Source organism: Schistocerca americana, chromosome 6 (assembly GCF_021461395.2).
Source record: "Schistocerca americana isolate TAMUIC-IGC-003095 chromosome 6, iqSchAmer2.1, whole genome shotgun sequence".
NCBI classification, from domain to species: Eukaryota; Metazoa; Arthropoda; class Insecta; order Orthoptera; family Acrididae; genus Schistocerca; species Schistocerca americana.
The window spans coordinates 570661953-570683496 of NC_060124.1; the positions used below are offsets into that span (position 1 = coordinate 570661953).

Below are 21544 nucleotides of genomic sequence, written 5' to 3' on the forward strand. Positions count from 1 at the left end.
GGTAATGAAGCAGCATTGCGCTCATCTGATAATGTAATGCATCTTAAGTGTAATTAATTTGTTCAAGAATCGCCCCAATAATAATTTTGTTTTCAAACAAAACAAAAAAAGGTGTGTATCACCAGTTCCAAATAATGCTACTCATTTAAGAGAGTTCTGAATAATACTGAATGATGAACAATGTTTTGTACTATTCAATACTTGCTGGCCACTGAGTGCCAATAATTAGTGTAACTAAATGAATTATGTTAATACTATACCATTCATTAGCTCCTGTTTTCAATGATGACTTTTGATGTCTGTAACTGGCCAATTAGTGCCAATAATTTGTATAACTAAATGAATTATGGTAATACTAAGCCATTCATTAGCTCCTGTTTTCAATGATGACTTTTGATGTCTGTAACTGGCCAATTAGTGCCAATAATTTGTATAACTAAATGAATTATGTTAATACTATGCCATTCATTAGCTCCTGTTTTCAATGATGACTTTTGATGTCTGTAACTGGCCAATTAGTGCCAATAATTTGTATAACTAAATGAATTATGTTAATACTATGCCATTCATTAGCTCCTGTTTTCAATGATGACTTTTGATGTCTGTAACTGGCCAATTAGTGCCAATAATTAGTATACTTAGATGAATTACGTTAATACTATGCCATTCATTAGCTCTTGTTTTCAATGATGACTTTTGACGTTTGTGACTGGCCGATAAGTGGCAATATTGATTGTAATCAGATGATTTATGAACATTATTCTGTAATACTAAATACATGGTACAGAAATGTTCAATAACTGGGCTATAAATGCCGCAAACTACTAGTGTAATTCTCAATGAAGACTAGTATGTGACTTAATGTCCTTCAACTACTGACCTAACTACCCTAAATTACTGCAATGTCCATTTGTCCTGTCTATCCTCATGATCATGGAGCACTATATTTGGTTTTGCACTAATTCTACGTTGGTGTGCCTTGTAAGAGCGTGGTGTTGACACGACATGCTGTCCACCACCGTGATCGATGGAGACGTTATTATGGTCACACTGTTTGGTGTACCTGATGTACTGCCAAAATGATAATATGGAATATTGCTACGACATTTCAGTGTCTTGGATACGCTGATAAATACTTCTGGGAAAAGAACTGCAAATTCTCTCACTTGGTGTTGTACTTCTGTGGAAAGATATGGACTTTCAGTGCAGCTGCGTGCAACCTAAGCGCTACAACCATGACGCAATCCTTCCTATTCCTTCCCTAATTCTTGTAAAATGAAAAAGTCATATACAGTACGTGTGCACTTCCTTTCATTTCTTAATAAGATCAGTTATCCTGAAATTACTAAAGACTTCTCTAGTGCATGTGCACTTTATTACACTCCTTGATTTGTTTGTTTGTTGTAGAAAAATACTAGAGAGTACTACAGTGCGTGTGCACTTTTGTCATTTGTCAATATGATTTGTACTCATTAGGTTTATTTGTCGTAAAAATATTAGAGAGTTTTTCAGTGCGTGTGCACTTTATGCCATTTGTACTCATTACGTATATATATTTTGTTGTTTTCTGATATGTTCTGTACTACAGTGCGTGTGCACTTTTGCCATTTATTAATACATTTTTTGATTTGATGATATGTTCGAAACTACAGTACATGTGCACTTATGTCATGTGTTAATGTTTTCTACTGAACTTCAGTGCCTGTGCACTTTTCTCATTTTTCAATATGATCTGTACTTATTCCGTATACATTTTGTGATTTCCTGATATGTTCAGTACTTCAGTGCGTATGCACTTATGGCATTTGTTACTCATTGTAGATACATTTCCTCATTTGCTGATATGTTCTGAACTGCAGTGCATGTGCACTCATGTCACTTGTCAATACGATTTTTTGCCATTCTGTTCTGAAAATGCTAAAGAGTTTTTCAGTGCGTGTGCACGTTTGTTATCTATCAAATAATTTGTATACACATTTTTCTGATTTGCTAATATGTTTTATACTCACATTTTGTCATTGTCTAATATGTTTTGTACTTGAGGCATGTGCACCACATTTAATTCATGTACTACATATGAATATTCTGTAAATTGCAAAAGTTAATTAATTGCTCATGGCAAGTCCAAATGACTCACCATCGCTGCCAAATTTTTGACCCCCCCCCCCCCCCCAGTGGAGGGTTATGAAACGCGTATGTATTTAGTACAGCGATGGCGAGCCATGACAGAATCTCTGACCAGAGACTTATTTATTGTTGCTAGTCTGCGCCTGACCGCGCGAGAGTTCAGTTGCATGTAGGGAGTAGTAGTTGCTAGTTGCACTCAGTCAGTGCTATTAGCGCGCGAGAGACAGTCGGGTTGTGTGTGAGGACTCGGCGGGCGTCGACATGGGACTCTGGTCAAGATTCAGGACGAGGTATATTTTTTAAATAAGGTAATGAAGCAGCATTGCGCTCATCTGATAATGTAATGCATCTTAAGTGTAATTAATTTGTTCAAGAATCGCCCCAATAATAATTTTGTTTTCAAACCAAGCATTTTAACAAAACAAACATTTTAGTGAAAGAAAATTTCCCATGCATTTCCTTAAAGAAAAAATTTACTTAGGTTCAAAGAATTTTTGCGATGCATTTCCTCCAAGCTATGCCGAAAAATAAGAGCAGATGCAATTTTACTGAGGTAAGAACAGGACCTAAGATCGACATTTCGGTCTATTTGCGTTTTCATTGTCACTGAGATATCATTTTTTATTGAATTGACTTTCATTTTTGTGGGGAGCTTACACATGGGTCAGATTGCTATTTTTCATTTATTGTCATTGTCATTAAATTCCATTGCTGGGAGGTTACACTTAGCTCTATGTCCATTAGCATTTGAATAAGAATACTTCTACTATTTTTTGGGGAGGTTACAAGATTTGTGCTTCAGGAAAGAAGAGTTTTGTCTGACGTACGTTCATTCACTCAAACGGTACCTTTGTCCTGAACCCTTGCTCACCAGTGACACAGTCTGTTGTGCTAGAAAGAACTAAAAGAGTTTTAAGATTTATCGTAACCCAGTAATCATTAGCAATAATTTACTCTTTCTTGTTGTCTTTATCGCATGTGTTAATTGCAGTTAGGCCCACTATCACAGGCAGAGTTTAACAGAGCCTTGGAACACTTGAGATGACGTAAAGCGAAAGGTATACATAACATTCTTTCGGAATTTCTTAAAGCGTTGGCGGTAGCGGCAACCAAACAATTATTCGAATTCGTTTGTGCAATCTATGCTCCTGGACGCATACCACCGGGCCTTTGGAAAACTTAAGCCACTCAACTCCGAAGATGGGAATGACAGGTAAGCACTATATTATAGCGTAACCAGCGTCACAGGTCATGCATCCAAGCTCCTAACGACAATAGTATATACAGGGTGAGCCATTGATCGTGACCGGGCCAAGTATCCAACGAAATAAGTGTCTAACGAAAAAACTACAAAGGACGAAACTTAGCTTGAAGGGGGAAACCAGATGGCGCTATGGTTGTCCTGCTACATGGCGCTGCCATAGGTCAAACGGATATAACCGCGTTTTTTAAAAATAGGAACCCCCATTTTTATTACATATTCGTGTAGAACGTAAAGAAATATGAATGTTTTAGTTGGACCAGTTTTTTCGCTTTGTGATAGATCGCGCAGTAACAGTCACAAACTTATGACTCACAATTTTAGACGAAAAGGTAGGTCGTAGGTCTTTTAAATTAAAATACAGAACCTAGGTACGTTTGAACATTTTATTTCGGTTGTTCCAATGTGATACATGTACCTTTGTGAAATTATCATTTCTGAGAACGCATGCTGTTACAGCGTGATTACCTGTAAATACCACAATAATGCAATAGATGCTCAAAATGATATCCGGCACCCTCAATGCATTTGGCAATACGTGTAACGACAGTCCTCTCAACAGCGAGTACTTCACCTTCCGTAATGTTCGCACATGCATTGACAATGCGCTGACGCATGTTGTCAGGCGTTGTCGGTGGATCACGATAGTAAATATCCTTCAACTTTCCCCACAGAAAGAAATCCGGGGACGTCAGATCCGGTGAACGTGCGGGCCATGGTATGGTGCTTCGACGACCAATCTACCTGTCATGAAATATGATATTCAATACCGCTTCAAACGCACGCGAGCTATGTGCTGGACATCCATCATGTTGGAAGTACATCGTCATTCTGTCATGCAGTGAAACATCTTGTAGTAAAATCGGTAGAATATTACGTAGGAAATCAGCATACATTGCACCATTTAGATTGCCATCGATAAAATGGGGGCCAATTATCCTTCCTCCCATAATGCCGCACCATACATTAACCCGCCAAGGCCGCTGATGTTCCACTTGTCGCAGCCATCGTGGATTTTCCGTTGCCCAGTACTGCATATTATGCCGGTTTACGTTACCGCTGTTGGTGCATGACGCTTCGTCGCTAAATAGAATGCGTGCAAAAAATCTGTCGTCGTCCCTTAATTTCTATTGTGCCCGGTGGCAGAACTGTACACGACCTCAAAGTCGTCGTCATGCAATTTCTGGTGCGTAGAAACATGGTACGGGTGCAATCGATGTTGATGTTTTTGATATTCCCGATTCTCGCGCAATTTGTCTGCTACTGATGTGCGGATTAGCCGCGACAGCAGCTAAAACACCTACTTGGGCATCATCATTTGTTGCAGGTCGTGGTTGACGTTTCACATGTGGCTGAACACTTCCTGTTTCCTTAAATACCGTAACTATCCGGTGAACAGTCCAGACACTTGGATGGTGTCGTTCAGGATACATAGCACACGCCCGTTGGACATTTTGATCACAATATCCATACATCAACACGATATCGACCTTTTCCGCAATTTGTAAACGGTCCATTTTAACAAGGGTAATGTATCATGAAGCAAATATCGTCGGCACTGGCGAAATGTTACGTAATACCACGTACTTATACGTTTGTGACTATTACATCGCCATCTGACAGAAAGCGAAAGAAGTGGTCCAACTAAAACATTCATATTTCTTTACGTACTTCACTAATATTTATAAAAATGGGGGTTTCTATCTAAAAAAACGCAGTTGATATACGTTTGACCTATGGCAACGCCATCTAGCGAGCCAATCATAGCGCCATCTGGTTTCCCCGTTCAAGCTAGACGAGTTTCGTTCTTTGTAGTTTTTTCGTTTGATGCTTATTTCGTGAGATATTTGGCCCGGTCACTATCAATGGACCTCCCTTTAGAAGAATGGAAAAGATAACAAAGGATCTGTTAGATGACGATTAGTTTGTCTTTAGAAAAAGTAGAGAAGTCAGAATGGCACGTATGGCGTTGAGTTTGGCAATGGAAGCGTGGCCTACAAAAAGTCTAGACAAATGCCTAGGATTTGTCAATTTAGAACAGGGTTTCGATAGTGCAAAATGCTGCAAGAGGAAATTAGGGGTAAGCTGTACGGAAAGACGAGTAAATATATTAGTATGTGAAGGATCCTTTATTGTATGATTATATGATAGCGGAACAAACACTGGTAGCAGTTACTTCTGTAAAATATCTGGGAGTATGCGTACGGAACGATTTGAAGTGGAATGATCATATAAAACTAATTGTTGGTAAGGCGGGTACCAGGTTGAGATTCATTGGGAGAGTGCTTAGAAAATGTAGTCCATCAACAAAGGAGGTGGCTTACAAAACACTCGTTCGACCTATACTTGAGTATTGCTCATCAGTGTGGGATCCGTACCAGGTCGGGTTGACGGAGGAGATAGAGAAGATCCAAAGAAGAGCGGCGCGTTTCGTCACTGGGTTATTTGGTAACCGTGATAGCGTTACGGAGATGTTTAATAAACTCAAGTGGCAGACTCTGCAAGAGAGGCGCTCTGCATCGCGGTGTAGCTTGCTCGCCAGGTTTCGAGAGGATGCGTTTCTGGATGAGGTATCGAATATATTGCTTCCCCCTACTTATACTTCCCGAGGAGATCACGAATGTAAAATTAGAGAGATTAGAGCGCGCACGGAGGCTTTCAGACAGTCGTTCTTCCCGCGAACCATACGCGACTGGAACAGGAAAGGGAGGTAATGACAGTGGCACGTAAGGTGCCCTCCGCCACACACCGTTGGGTGGCTTGCGGAGTATCAATGTAGATGTAGATGTAGAAGAAACGAGCAATAAAAGCAAGATTGGTGGACATATAACAATGTTCTTGCGATCAATAGGGTTTCAGACAGAGAACTAATTCTTCGCCCCTACTGTTCATTCTATACATTGAAGAAGCAATAATACTAAAATAAGTTGAAGAAAGAACTTACAGTTCAGGGTGAGACGATATCAGTCAGAAGATTCACTGAGGAGATTGCTGTCCTCAGTGAATGTGAGGAAGAGGCACAGTACCTGTTTAATGGAATGAGCAAACTAATGAGCACACACTATGGTTTGATAGTAAACCGAAGAAACAGGAAAGTAACGAGGAGTAGCAGATACCAGACGAACTAAAAGAACTCTGTGACCTTGGAAGTAAAATAATACACGATTACGAAGCAAGTGAGACATAAAATTGCTGACTAGCACAGACAAAGAGGGCATACCTGGGCAGAAAAAATCTGATAGTGTCACACATAGGCCTTAATTTGAGGAAGAAATTGGTGAGAATCTAAGTTTCGAGCACAGCACTGTGTGGTAGTGAAGGAGAGGCTTGGTGAAAACCGGAAAGATGAGAAGAGACACGTTGGTGTTGTTATGCTATGGAAGGACATTAGAAAATCTGGTGGACAGACAGGGAATATGGAGGTTCTCCGCAGAACCGGTCAGTAGAGGTACATATGGATATCACTGACAAAAAGCAGAGACAGGATGATAGGAAACGTGTCAAGGAATTAAGGAATGACTTATACTGTACTTGAGGGAATGTAGAGGGAAAACCCGCAGCGCAAGACAGAGATTGGAATACAACCTACATAACTGTTGTGAAAGTCCGAGTTTTTGAAACTCAGAAAGTTGGTACTTATAAACGCCAAGCGGAGGGAAATACGATGAAGGTAGGTTTATCCGCCACTGCCCCATGTGCGCAGTGCCGTTCTGGCAAGGCGCGTGCGCGGTTACGCGGTTACAAGTGCCGCCCCCCCCCCCTTCCGGCCATGCTGCTGGTGGCGCGTAGCTCTGTGTGGTCAGCTGTCAGGAACACGTCTCTGGCAGCCTGGGGCCCTGCCCTGCGTACCGGGGCCTACGCCACAGATCTCTACGTGCAACACGCATATTCATGGCCAATCTGCAGAATCACACCAGGACCTCACTTTAATATACCGACACACACATTACAAATATATTTTTCCACTATTTTCCTCATACTTACGAATTAAACACAAAAACGGTGTAATACTGCAATTCCCTGTGCATCCACTGCCTACTTTCGCTGACAGTAGCTGCAAATAGAAAAATCGCTCTAGACCCACCATAATAAGACACAGATAACGAAACTGATCACCACTACATTATTTGGACACATTGTTTCGTGAACAAAAAAGCAAAATTTCGCATGATACCCAAAGTATTCCTCCCTGTAAATGTTCGATATGCGAGGTGTCAGTGGAAAGTTTGAAGAATAGGCCGGTCATTGTACAATGGTGGTACTTGCATGCTACTGTGATGCATCTCCTTCAGAATAGTCCCCTTCTGAGTGAACGTATCAACTCCAACGGTGTTTCCACTTTTGGAAACATTCTTGGAAATTTTTTTCCTGAAGTGTGCTGAGGAAGCTCTCCGTATTTGCCTGGATGTCTTCAATCGAGTCAGATCGCTTCCCTTTCAGTGAAAATTTCGGTTTAGGAAACACGTAGAAATCCACAGAGGCCAAATCAGGCGGTTGTGGAAGCACAGGAATTCTGAATTTGGTCAAAAATTCAACGGTGAAGAAGGCACTATGAGCCCGAGCATTGTCATGGTGTATCCCCCCCAATACAGGCCTTTTCTTCCGCACCTTTTCGCTCATACGCTCAAGGACACACTTGTAGTATTCCTGGTTAATTGTCTGTCCTCCAAGGGTAAATTCATGATGCACAATACCGGAAGAATCGAAAAAAATCACAAACATTGTCCGACTTTGCCGTGCATTTTTTGGTCGTGGTGAACCTGGAGTCTGCCACTGCGAAGACTGCACTTTGGTTTCAGGGTCATATCCATATACGCACGATTAGTCACCTGTAATTACCCTATTTAAAAAATCTGGGTCATTTTTAGTCCGATTAATCAGTTCTTGGCACACTTCAAGTCGGTATTGTCTCTGGTCACTTCACAACACTGTCGAAATGAATTTTGCGGACACTCGATACATGTTTATATCTTCAGTTAAAATTGAATGAACTGCATAGAAACTTAGATTAAGTTCATCAGAAATCTCCCTAATTGTAAGTTTACGATCAGAGTGAACTAAGTTGCGAACTTTCACAACATTTTCATTCGTTTTTGAGGTGGAAGGACGGCCGGACTGTGATTCATCTTCAAATGATTCGCGGACATTTTTAAATCTGTTGAACCAGACAAAAGCATTTGACTGCCTAATACAATTATCACCAGAAACTGTTTTTAATAGTTCGTAAGTCTCAGAAACGGATCTCCAGGTTTTAAAAAAACATTCACACAAATTCGTTGCTCCGTTTTTAAGTCCATTTTCACGCAGACAGAATCCGGCAACAAGCCCTAACTAGCATACATACACTCAACCAGCTGCCACAACGAACTGAATGAAGGAAACATAGTTTCCTGTGAGAGGGCGTTCAAGGACAAGGCAATGACTCACTCCCCATCCTCCGTGTACCTGCTCGCCAAACGTGCATGCAGTAGCGGATCAATTCTTAAAACTTTCCACTCACACCTCGTACTTCCCATGTAACTTTTCTTCTTAAACATCCATCTACGATTCCCACAGTGTTGCGGGGCACTTCGGCCTGAGCATTGAGCCATTCATTCTTGAATCTCACTTTCTTTTTTGACGAAACGTAGTATATTAGTTGCTTGTTCAATAGGTCATGTTAACAATAAACAATATGATGCAGAAAGTGTCAACAGAACATAGAACACTTGTACAAACTGAATAGGAAATAATATTTAAATGGCTGTAGATATTTTTTAACGACTAATTATCTCTGCTCTAGAATTCCGATATGGTATAGAAGAATTCATTAAGAAAAAATGTATTTAATCTCAATTTGAACACTGGCATTTACCGGACACTTTATTTCCATGCAAACGTGCTCAAATAGTTTTATAACTGCATAAAGCACCCCTTCCTGTGCCGGAGCTAGATTCATTAACGGGTGATGCTATCATGTTTCATTCTAGGATTGTACTGTGAATATCTCTGTTACTCAGGATTGTATGGGTATTGTTTATAAGAAATTTCAGAAGTGAATATATGTTTTGCGAAGCTGTGGTTAATATTCTCAGCTTCTTAAATATATACCTGCAATGTATACGTATGTAAACTCCACACACAGTTCAAATTACGTTCTTTTGTGCAGTGAGTACGTTTTGCCTAAGCCAGGAATTAACACAGAATATTAACTTACAAGAAACAATGAATAAAAACATGGAAAATATGTTAACTTACTTACATCTATATCCCGGAAGGTTCGCAATTATTCTTATGGCAAAATAGACGAAGCTAATAGTTTTCGAAGATCTACTATACGTTTCTTCCATTTTCAGTTTTCATCAGAATTGTTGACTACTTTTTGTTGGCGTACTATGTTAACACTAAGTGGGGTACTTTTTCGCAGTAAAAATGTGGGTGAACAGCGTTTCTTCTTTAGTTTCAAAGTTAGTCCATTTGTGCAAAATCTTTCAGTAACTTTCGCAAAAACCTCATTTACTATTTTCTCTGTTAATGATTCTTTGATTCACTTAACAGCAACGCTTGCAACGTCTACAAACGGGCCTAACTGTAGCCCCTGATTCAAATAATACGGCAGAAAATCAACAACACAAGAACTTTAGCGGGCCAATGGTCGCGCCCTGTGGTGCACGTGTTGTAATTTCTCCCAGCGCAGTTGATATGGTATGTATTTATTTTGCGAAAGTATCTGTCCGCATTCTCTTTCTTAAATGAGAACTGAAACAGTCGTTTTCTAGCTACGAATTCGATAGAACTTTCTCTAACAGAACATTATGATTGCAGCAATTAAATGCCTTTGAAAAGTCAAAGAAGATACCAGTTGGTGATACTTTATCATTTATACATTTTATTATGGGCTTAGTAAATGTAATAAATAGCTGACTCGTATTCGTCTTTATAGGGATTCCCTCAAAATGGCATAAATTTCTTCCGGTAACCATAAAAGAGTTATAAAGTAGCTATGTCCGTACTCTTTTCAGTTATAATGTAGAGGTTCAGTTAGTGTGGTTTTTCCAGTTGTACGAGCACTCCTTTAACATGTATTAGCCTTTTGTGATAATAAATTTAGCCTTATCCACAAATAGTACATCTTTCCAGAAAACAGTAAGGTCTGCGAGTCGCCCACTATTAACCTCGTAGGAAATTGTCTCTCAGAAACATATTGCACATCTGGTAAGTAAAGCGGGAAGGAAGTAGATGCGGTCCTGTCAATTATGTCCTCCCCCACTGTTCAGCTACAAATTTTAGTTGTTCATTGTTCAAATACAGTATAGATACTTTCGGCTCGTAAATATTCTGTGCACGAAGAACATATCTGATCTTTCCGTAAACACGTAAACGGATAAAATTCCGTTGAATTAGGGATTATTGATAGTACACTTTTCTCCTAGGTGCTTCGTCTATGTTCCTTGTCCTGCAGCATTTTTGGGTGCAGAATTTGTTTCTGTTATTCTTATCTACAACCACAAAAAATTTTGTCCTCAGATTATTGATGTCGACTGCACAGTGAACATTTGTGGAACTAAATAGGACTCTCTCATCCTGAACATAAATGTAATAAGTACCTCAGGCCTGCGTGTATAGTGGTGTAAAAGATATATCCTCATGAATTCGGTGGTTATATAGAGACATAAAACTTTCTGATCTTATGTTTACGTTAAAATACTTCCCAAGTTTCTGTTATTAATCATGTGGAAAATATATTATTGCGGAATTGGTCGATTCTTTCGAAAGACATTGTACAGCTACGCTTGCGACGGCCACGACCCCAGAGAGCGAACAAGAAACCGTTTAGATACACAAGAAGAAATTTTTGTGTGCTACATGGGTGCAAGCATCGGCACGCGTACTTCCAACATTAAGGGCAGCAAGACTCGAGGCTTCTTCCAGAAATTGTGACGTTGGGCGCAGTATAGCTGAAAACTGTTCTGAGAAGCAGTATCTTACGGATGGGCCCTCAAAGTGTTACACATTTCGCTTTGGATTTTATCGGAAGGCCAGCTGACTAAGCAAAATTACGAGGGGGTAATGAAATTCTGTCACTGCATTTTCTCTTCGCAGACGCAGGGGCGAAGTCGACGATACGGGAAGTACAGACGAAGGCTGAGTACCAGATTAAGTACCGCTTTCATTTTAGGATCCACTTTCACAGCATTGTTTCCCTGTTTATCGTTGTATCGAGCGGCGACTCCAAATAAATTCCTTTGGAATGAGTCTGTTTAACAGAATCGGTGTCTTTCCAAAGCGTAAGTGTCATGGAAATAGGATGCCACCTTTTAAATGAGTGTAAAGTACAGCAGCTCTAGACGGATGTTCGATTATACGAGGGTGAGTCAAATGAAAACCTTACATTTGTAGTAACAAATCGAAATTTTGCGCCGTTATCCTGTAAGTTGGTAAGCGTGCTACAAACAGTGTGCAGAATGGTCTGTATGTGGCAGCATAGTGCAGATGCTCACATACCGTCGCAGTATCAGAATAGAGATGGCCACTCCACTTGCGACTTGCACCGGGGAAGAACAGCGTTCTGCCCGCATCTCGTGGTCGTGCGGTAGCGTTCTCGCTTCCCACGCCCGGGTTCGATTCCCGGCGGGGTCAGGGATTTTCTCTGCCTCGTGATGGCTGGGTGTTGTGTGCTGTCCTTAGGTTAGTTAGGTTTAAGTAGTTCTAAGTTCTAGGGGACTGATGACCATCGATGTTAAGTCCCATAGTGCTCAGAGCCAGCCAGAACAGCGTTCTGTTATTCAGTTTTTGCGTAGTGAAAGTGTGGAACCTTCTGAAATTCATCGACGAATGAAGGTTCAGTACGGTGATGCATGTTTGTCACAGCAGCAAGTCAACGAATGGAGTAGGAAGTTCGCAAATGGTGTGACTTCAGTGAAAGATGCTCCTTGTCCAGGTCAGGCACAACGAGTTGTGACTCCACAGAACATTGCAGCAGTTGAAGCCATAATGAAGGAAAACCGCCGAGTGACACTAAATGACATTGCGGCACGTTTACGGTTTAGTCATGGGTAAGCACACCACATTGTGCATGATGTGCTCCAGTTTCACAAAGTGTCTGCAAGATGGGTGCCACGGCAGCTGACTCCTGAAATGAGAGAACGACGCGTTGATGCTTGTGAAGAACTCCTTCGGCGCTTTGAACGAGAAGGTGATGGCTTCCTTGCAAGAATCGTTACTAGGGACGAAATATGGGTTCACTTCCACCAACCGGAAACGAAGAGAGCGAGCAAGTATCACCAAAACCAAAGAAGTTTCGAACAGAACCATCAGCAGGTAAGGTTATGCTGACTCTCTTTTGGGACGAAAAAGGCGTCATTTTGGAGCATTACATGCCTATAGGGACCACTGTCTCCATTGCATCATACACATATCTCCTAAAAAATCATCTGCTGTCTGCAATCAAATCAAAGCGACGTGGATTGCTGTCAGCAGGTGTCCTTTTGCAGCATGACAATGCAAGGCCCCACACTGCCCTTACAACAGTTGCAACAATAACAGACCTCCATTTTGAGCGCCTTCCTCATCCACCATGCCCACCAGACCTCGCCCAAGTGATTTCCATACGTTTTGACCACTCAAAGACGCAATGGGAGGAAAGAAGTTCCGTTCTGATAAAGAGGTACGCCACGCGATGCATGAGTGGTTGCGTGGACTACCAAAAGATTTTTTTCTATGGAAATTTATGCACTTTGTAAGTGCTGGAGGACTTGCATTGAGCATGGGGGAGATTATGTTGAAAAGTGATACAGCTTTGTACCACTTGTGCAAAATAAATAATATTTAAAAAAATATTTAAGGTTTTCATTTGGCTCACTCTCGTATTTTGAGCTTCATGATATTTTACTAATTTGATTGTAAAAAAAGGAGTAAGTATACCATTTTCAAGAGGTTTCGTAATTCTTGATACAATCTTGCATTTTTGTCGTTTAAAAAATTACTGTATACGCCCGACATGATGAAACAGATATCCCTATTTCCGTACCCATTAAGCATAATATCCGATGAGACCGACGACCTAGCAGTTTGGTCTCCTCCCCCAAATTAACCCATCCTCTTCGCACAGTCGAACAATTTCAAAAATGACATCTTTCAGGAAGCGCCAAATGGCGCTGTGGTTGCGTAGGCGCAACCATCCAGAACAGCGTAATGTTACCAGAACAGTGCAGACTCTTCCAGAACCATGTTATCCATAGAGGTGTGAAAAAAGAGAAACCTACCTGTTCAACCCAAAATACAATCGATCGTCGGCTGGAAACTAATTCATATCTATCGTAATGTCATATAATAAATGGACGTGTTCGCAGCTGAAAGAAGAAAATACATCTGCAGGATTCGCAGATAAACGAATAACAGTAATTCGAATGTAGCGCTGTCCTGGAGCTAACTAGGTCGCTTCAACAGAAGTCATACAGCCGATGAAAATGACTTTATTACTCGAATTGCTCACTTGACGCGTTTCTGATTTATTTCCGTCTTTAGATATCCAAGTGCACAGAGGGTCACAGGGTACGAGCGTTACTAGTTGAAATGGCTCTAAGCACTATCGGACTTAACATCGGAGGTCATCAGTCCCCTACACTTAGAACTAATTAAACCTAACTAACCCAAAGACATCACACACATCCATGCCCAAGGCAGGATTCAAACCTGCGACCGTAGCAGCAGCGCGGTTCCGGAATGAAACGCCTAGAACTGCTCGGCCACAGTGGCCGGCAGCGTTACTACACTCAAGCCCACAAATGAAGGATAATGCTCATACATGGTGAAACAACGCTCTGGTGGGCGGTTTGCGTGTTTAAATCACTTCGGGCTATGACCATGCTGTGCATTTGACTTGCGGTCGTCGCACGGTGGCGCTGGCAGCAGTCCACATATGCAGAGGTGTGTTGGTGCATGTCAGAGTGCGGTGCAGCGAGTAAGTGTGCAGACGTTTTCAGACGTGCTAATACTGACTGTGTGTTGAAAATGGCTCAAAGAAAACATATTGATGACGTTATGAGGGGTTGAATACTAGGGCGACTGGAGGCTGGTCAAACACAGCAGATCGTAGCACGGGCCCTCCGTGTGCCACAAACTGACAGGAAACAGACAGGAAAGGTGTCCAGGCGCTACAGTACGGGACGTCCACAGTGTACAACACCACATGAAGACCGATATCTCACCATCAGTGCCCACAAACGGCCACTCAGTATTGCAGGTAGCCTTGCTCGGGAACTTACCGCAACCACTGGAACAGTTGTCTCCAGACACACAGTCTACAGGCGACTGAACAGACATGGTTTATTCGCCCGGAGACCTGCAAGATGCATACCACTGAACCCTGGTCACAGGAGATCCTGTAAAGCCTGGTGTCAAGAACAAAGTACATGGTCATTGGGACAGTGGTCCCAGGTTATGTTCACAGACGAGACCAGGTATAGTCCGAACAGTGATTCTCGCCGGGTTTTGATCTGGCGTGAACCGGGGACCAGATACCAACCTCTTAATGTCCTTGAATGGGACCTGTATGGAGGTCGTGTTTTGATGGTGTGGGGTGGGATTATGACTGGTGCACGTACACCCCTGCATGTCATTGACAGAGTAACTGTAACAGGTCAGGTGTTTTGGGACGTCACTTTGCACCAGTATGTCCGCCTTTTCAAGGGTGCAGTGGTCCCACCTTCCTCTTGATGGATGATAACGCATGGCCCCACCGAGCTGCCATCGTGGAGGAGTACCTTGAAACAGAAGATATCAGGCGAATGGAGTGGCCTGCCTGTTCTCCAGACCTAAACCCCATCGACTACGTCTGGGATGCTCTCAGTCGACCTATCGCTGCATGTCTTCAAACCCCTAGGACACTTCAGGAGCTCCGACATTCAGTGGTGCAAGAGTGGGAGGCTATACCCCAGCATCTTCTCGACCACCTGATCCAGAGTGTGGCAACCCGTTGTGCGGCCTGTGTACGTGTGCATGGTGATCACATCCCATACTGATGTCGGAGTAACGAACAATTAATGCTTAAAATGAAACCAATTTTGCGACGTACTTAATGCATGGTGGTGGCTTATGAATACTTTTTAGGGCATAACCAAATTTACATAATGGATCAGTTTTACTCATTCGAGGCGAGAGTCCTAAATTTACACAAGATTAATTGTCGTAAAAAATGTTGATGATCGCGCCGTGATCATGTGCCTGGTTTGTAACAGGAAAAAAGTTTTAAGCCTGCAAAGGGAATTTCATTCGCGCTACCATTTGGTTAGTAGGTCTAAAACAGCATTAGAATGGAGATAACGACGTAGCCGTATGGGTAGGCGTAATTGCACCTGGTGATCATTACCGCAAATTTGACGCCACAGCTATTACCATCAATTAACATTAAGGTAGACCTGACACCGCAACCTGAATTACTGAGGATTCAAGAAATACGTCGATCGTACGACAGTGTGCAGTGTCATCAAACATTCGGAGAGCGCGAGGACAATTGCCACTTTAACAGCCAACGAAGCGACCCTCTTCCATGAAAGAGTACACAAAATGGTATACTGTGTGGACTTTAAAAACACCGAATGTGTTGAGAGAGTGTCGACCGAATCATATCTTACGAAATGTTCAGCTGTTCCATCATTAAATCCTGAGTATCTTGGCTACCGGCCAATGAGAGTGGTTTCTGCATGAAAGGCCACGTTACCAAAATATGCATGTTTTATGCACTCACACGATGCTGTAGCCATTGATGGGCATGCCAGCGTTTTCGCACGAGTGCTTATGCTACCAGTTATTATCCACAATATTACTACCATATGAGCTCTTTTATTTTTTTTAAATCCTCTCGAACTTTACTGTGTAACATTGGCCTACAAAGCCTACGTTACTAAATAAGGTATATCGGGAAGTCTCTAGTGATGAACGTAATAAAGACCATTGGTATTAATCATTTCACAGACGTTGTCTTATTCTCTCGCTGCACACAGTTTATAACTAATGATACAAACATCTCATTCATTTTTCAAGCTTATCAGTTTTCCCGTGTGCCTCAAATACGCTACGGCTGTCAACAATAGAGCCAGTCATAAAACAAAACTTCAAAGACTGATGCTTTTATGAATATATACAGCCTGACAAAAAATGTGAAACACCCACAAGACATCGTCGGAAGCCAGCGTACACATGCTCGCCATCGGCGTGTATGTAGATGAGTAGTGTTGCAATTCTCTGTGACATGTGTAACGGCCAGCAGGATGCGTTATTGTCGTTCGTGTTCAGTGTTGTTACCAGACTGCTCCAGTATAAATGGGCGTCAGCAGCATTAAACGCTCACAGTGGACACGAAGGTTCCTCGTACCAGTGCAAGAGAGCGTTGTCAGCACCAGACAGAGTTTTAAATCGGCCTCATTTTGGTCCTCCATTTGGACAGCTGGTTGGATGGTGCCATACCTACATTTGTGTGGCATTCGGACGTGACAGTAGCACGATTTCGAACCACATGAGAACCTGAGGGCAGGCATACTAATCTTCAGGATTCTGGTTTACCACATGCGACGATCTCCATGGAGAGTCACCGTATTGTGCACCAAGCACCGAGCGAGGTGGCGCAGTGGTTAGCACACTGGTCTCGCATTCGGGAGGACGACGGTTCAGTCCCGTCTCCGGCCATCCTGATTTAGGTTTTCCGTGATTTCCCTAAATCGCTTCAGGCAAATGCCGGGATGGTTCCTTTGAAAGGGCACGGCCGATTTCCTTCCCCATCCTTCCCTCACCCGAGTTTGCACTCCGTCTCTAATGACCTCGTTGTCGACGGGACGTTAAACACTAATCTCCTCCATCTCCTGCACCAAGCAAATCGTAACCCATTATCATATGTCCCTGTCATCCAAGTACAAGTAACAGACTCTCTACAACATCTTGTGTCATCACATACCATTGGTCGACCAAGTGAATTACCGTCCCATGAGTAGATTGACATTTACACCAAAACACAAAAAGCTGCGATTGGAATTGTGGCGTGACCAGGAAGCGTTGACAGCCGATAAACGGCCTCGTATTCTGTTCATCGTTGAATCGTGGCTCTGCACTACCCCGGATGATCATCTTGGGTATGTATGACGGCGACCGTGGGACAGGTCCCATTGTTCTGTTTTGGATACGCCCAGCGGTTTTATTGCTTGAGTCACGCTGTGGGGAGCTAACGGACGAGACTTCCACGCAGGGCTGATAGTGTCTGAAGCAATTCTGACAGGCACAATTGTACTAGACATGAATCACATGTCGTCATGTGTCAACTCCCATGTGACAGTATCAAAGTGCTATTTTTTAACAGCATAATACTCGCCCACACATGGGAAGTGTCGCGGTGAACTGCCTGCATGGTGCTGAGTTACTTCAGTGGCCAGCAAGAACCTCGGATCCGTCCACAATTTGAAATGTGGCAGACGAGGGATATCAAGGACCAGTTACAACACTTGTGGGCTTATTTGCCTCAGTGGGGGATGCAACTGCTGCATGACGCCGTTTCTAAAAAAAAAAAAAAAAAAAAAAATCGTTGCGTCCATCAGGACAGAGGTGATGCATTGTCATACATTCCTAACAGTTCGTAATTACGGACATAAAACACTGTTAAAAACCGTAATATGACTACAAAAATTTTGGGATGTTCCATTATATTAATAATGTTTTGGGACATTCTTTCACAGTATTACATATATATAATAATTAATGAAAGATTATACCGTCTGCTTCAACTGCACACCAGTACCGCCTATAAATAAGGATCAAATCTCACTCTATCAAGCACAAAGGCGAAGGAAAGTTCGTAAATTACTTTCTATAGAAAATAGGACTTTCAGTACAAGATGATTTTTTTACTAACATGACTCACAACATTTGTGGAGCTCCGAATGTACGTGCGCCGACCCGAAACTGATTTTTTTACTTACATTTTGATAATGTTTGTTTGGGATTTTGCCCTTCGTTGTATGCAGTATGACATTATCATTTACTAATAATTACAGATACGTGGTATTTTGTGCAGATAGCCAAAAACGTATAAGTCCTAGCTAATGTAATGAAAAGTGAAAATAAATATGCAGTTAGACTTTTATTATTGGTGTTTATGTTTGTGATTACGAAATGAAGAATGTTATTTGTATACGTTTCTTATGTACAGGCATATCTGAAGATTAAACAGGAAGCCAAGAACTAATTTAGTCTCTGTACTTCAGTTTTATCTCATAAGACATACGAATTTGTGTATACAAATAGTAATTTGTGAATCATCTGGCGGTAATCAAAATTTCAACCTACTTCGCGTCTTTACATCATTGCTGGAGATTTCTCGAAAGCACAACAGCAAATAGAGATCAGGCAGCGGCTAAGCTAGATTTTTGATTATAGATAAAATTTCCAGACATGAGTCGAACAGTTGCGTACCACATGGTGCAATGTGGTTATGCTTAATGATAAATCGTGTTTAAACAGTGGGAGAGTAAGTATTCCTATGAAATGATATTCCAAGAACACGATTTCAGAATGAAGTATGCATTCAAAATGACAGAGTAAAACTAGGCGTGAACTTCACACTTAACTTTGGTCTGAACGTTACTATGCTTAACAAAGTAAACAATGATTTAGAAAGGAGAATTTCTATAAGGAACGAACAGCTTAATCAGTCGATGTGTTAATGAATGACTCAAGGAACTGGGGCGGTCTTCCTATCAGCTCTGAGCGAGTGAACAAAGTTAAGTAGCTGACAATAAATGGTCTGGTAAACTGTCTGCACAGAGCTTCAGTCGTAACTCAAATTTCTTCTATTTTTCTTTAAAATAATTATTCAAAATCTATATCTTTTTCGCTTTCAGTATATATTTCATATTCGTCCTTGCTGTCCTTCTTTCATAAATCTTTCTTTATCTAACAGATTCAATCACAAGTCAACACGGAATTACTAAAGGCGTCCATCACCTACCACACTTCAACTAAGAATGTATCAGACTACACAGAGGCAAAGACTGTACGACAACAAAACCAAAGATTGTTTAACAGTAACGTAACTTACTGTCTCTCTACCATGCACATCGATCAAAACTAACGTGCCCACCTTATAACATTCTCATAACGATGGTGTCGCTCAGAGCCGAACATTGAGCAAACAATGACGTCATTGGGGAGCCGTGCCCAACAGTTCCGCCACAACTTTAGATTTAGTCTTTTGGAACACAACAGTGACAATGTGTTTATGTTGTTTTCGTGTGCGAAGTACAGTAACTCGTCTACAAATTATTGATCATTTTGTTGCTATTCGTTTTGTCTTTCATTGCTTAGCAATGGGCAAAAAAAGTGTGTGTTTAATGTGAACCTGCTACAAGAATAAAAGTTTTTCAAATTTATTTAATGACAGTAGCAATGAAAGTGTTTATTGGACACTATGTGCTGGAGAACTTTGTGTTGCACATAAAGGAAAAGCATGATATTAAAGAGCACAGCTAAACAAACGGCTATTATTAATGCTTCTGGTTCATAAATCGTAAGTTATTTTGCTAGGGAATTGTGAATTGAAACGTGCTGCTAAAGAAGCTACATGTTCGTACCACATTGTTAGATAACGAACTCGGTTGCAAAACATCAGACTGCAAGTCTGGACTGGTAAAAATGTTACATGACCCAAAAATCTTCATCTGCTGGAACCTAAACGGAGGCAATTATTGTTAAGGTTATTTCGCCATTCAAAATGGATGATGTGATGCGTTGTTTGAAATAAATTAATAGTGTAACAGCAACGATGGAATCTGCAACAGAAATGAAGTAAATTTTTTCCCGAGTGTTGTAAGATATTCCGGTTTCTAGGAGGGAATTCAACTTTAAAATTTCGATCAATCATCAAATGAAGATGCTCAGATTCTGAGTAACTTTTGCAGTGTGTGAAAAAGTAAAGATTTGAAGAAAAGTGGTTTGTTTTACTGCTGATATGAAACATGGACTATAAACAATTTAGATAAAAAGAGAACAGAAGCTTTCGCAAAGTGGTGCTACAGAAAAATGCTGAAGATTAGTTGGGTCAGTGGCGTAACTAATGAGGAGGTACTGAACAGAGTTGGGAAGAGAAGGAATTTGTGGCAAAACTTGAACATAAGAAGGGATCGGTTGTTGGGACACATGCTGGAACATCAAGGGATTGCCAGTTTAGTATTGGAGGGAAGTGTAGTTGGTAAAAATCGTAGGGGTAAAGACTTTGTGTTATTGTCATAAATCAATAAGAATAAATATGAAACTGTCGTTTTAAAAAATGTATAGTCTCTACAGTAAGCAGATTCAGAAAGATGTAGGCTGCAGTAGCTAATCGGAGATGATGAGGGTCGAACAAGATAGAGCAGCATGGAGAGCTGTATCAAACCAGTCTTCGGACAGAAGATGACAACAACAACAATAATAGTAGTTTTGTTAGTGCGAAGAGAATCGGGAAAGAAAATGTGTTCAGAAACGTTCAAAGCGACTTAGATAAGCACTTTTTAGGGAAGAGTTGCTCAGGGTTAATTGCACATTAACTGCTTCTGAAAATGCCATGGTTAATGAAAAATACAGCTGAATAAATAAAGTTTAATGTTTCAGTAAACTGTTAAGAGATTTAAGTAGTTTCAAAAATATGTCCTGAGTTGGAGCCGAAAAGATATGTCAAGATAGCAATACCGCGAGGCTCCAGTTCAGTCCATAAAGCCTGTCTTAACGAAATATTTTGTAGCACACTGGGGATGACCTCACTGTTACGTCCCCTCCTTCGAATCAACCAACCAACATGTACACTGCCTGCAATGGCAGGGAAAATGGCTCTGAGCCCTATGGGACTTAACATCTGAGGTTATCAGTCCCCTAGAACTTAGAACTACTTAAACCTAACAAACCTAAGGACATCACACACATCCACGCCCGAGGCAGGATTCCAACCTGCGACCGTAGCGGTCGCGCGGTTACAGACTGAAGCGCCTAGAACTGCTCGGACACACCGGCCGGCAAAGGTAGGGATCTCGGCTTCAATCTCGGACCAGGATACAGGAAAGTACGTCCAATAAAACATCCGTTTACCTAGAAAACACGTATTTGGGACGTGGAGTCAATTCTTCCAGCAATGTTTGTTTCATTCTGCTCTTCATTCTG

At 41.5% G+C, this 21544-nt stretch overlaps 1 protein-coding gene across 1 annotated transcript in view; it reads right to left on the reverse strand.

Moving 5' to 3' along the window:
• Positions 1-21544, reverse strand: part of LOC124619718 — a 1383482-nt gene that overhangs the window by 935087 nt on the left and 426851 nt on the right. The gene's annotated exons all lie outside the window — the stretch shown is intronic.